This window comes from Orycteropus afer, unplaced genomic scaffold, assembly GCF_000298275.1.
Source record: "Orycteropus afer afer isolate SDZICR_OR568_19922 unplaced genomic scaffold, OryAfe1.0 scaffold00412, whole genome shotgun sequence".
In the NCBI taxonomy this organism is placed as follows: Eukaryota; Metazoa; Chordata; class Mammalia; order Tubulidentata; family Orycteropodidae; genus Orycteropus; species Orycteropus afer.
Genome location: NW_006921999.1, coordinates 2740193 through 2741681, shown reverse-complemented (window position 1 = coordinate 2741681; position 1489 = coordinate 2740193).

Below are 1489 nucleotides of genomic sequence, written 5' to 3'. Positions count from 1 at the left end.
TTGTATGAGGCACAATTCAATTCAATAACAAATAGCAAGAAGGGGGTAAACAAACGACATATATTTTTGGCAGATTCATTAGTCATTTATCTTATTTCTAGTATTTTACTGGGAAAACAAAAGAAATTGAGAAGAAATAATATAGATGAAGGACGTATAATTGCAAAAAATTTGAAGAAGTGTAAAGAGTAGGATATGTAGAGCAAAGCAAAATTTGACTCAAAAATTAACTGGCCCTTTATATTGACATCATTGTCTCCTATTTTATCTTATGACCTATCCTTAACCAAAAAGGACCTTCATTTTTACTTCCATTAACTTACTATCTATATTGAGGTATGGGAGCTCTGGTGGTGCAGTGGTTAAAGCATTTGGCTGCTAACTAAAAGATCAGTAGTTAAAACACACTCTGCTCCACAGAAGAAAGATGGAGCAATCAGATTCTGTAAATATTCGCAGCTTTGGAAACCAATAGGCGTCACTATGAGTGGAATTCTACTCAATGGCAGTGATTTTATTTTTTCACTTTTTATATTGAACCATAATTAACCTACAAAAATTTGCACATATTTAAGAAATACAATATGGTAAGTTTTTACATAAGTATATACCTGTAAAACCATAACTATAAGCAAGATACTGAACATAATCATTAACTCTAGAAGTTTCTTATGTCCCTTTGTAACCCATCTTTATTTATCTATCCAAGGCAAACACTGATCTGCATTTCTCACTAAAGATTAGTTGACATTTTATACATTTCTAGATATACTAAAATCATGCATTATGTAGCTTTTGGCCTTATTTCTGTCATTGAGCATAATTATTTTGATTTTCATCTGTGTTATGTTGTTGCATATATCAATAATCCTTCTTAATCTGGTAGCATAGTGCCTAAGGCACTTCACTGCTAACCGGGAGGCTGGCGGTTCAAACCCACCAGCCACTTCTCGGAAGGAAGGCTGGGCAATCTACTTCCGTAATAATACTGCCTCGGAAACCCAAGGAGGGGTCGCTATGAGTCAGGTCCGACTCGATGGCAAACAACAACAACAGTATTCCATTGCACGCATATAGTAGAGTTTTTTATTCATTTAGCTTTAGATGGATTTTTTTTTTTTTTTCAGTTTTTGGGGAAAAATAACAAAGCTGTATAAACACATGTATACACATTTTGCATGGATATATATTTTTATTTTTCTTGTGTGAATACCTAGGTTGAAATGATTGGATCCTATGTTAGGCATGCATTTAACTAATTAAGATAATGCCAATATGTTTTCCAAAGTTGTTATATAATTTCATAGTTCTACCATTAGTGTATGAGAGTTACAGTTCTTCCACATCCTTGCCAATAGCAGGTGGGTATTCTTTTTAAATTTTAGTTCTTATAATAGTTATATAGATATATCTCATTGTGGTTTTATTTCACAGTTCCATAAATGCTATTGATTTGAGCATCTTTTTGTGTCTTTCCTTTTGCCTAATT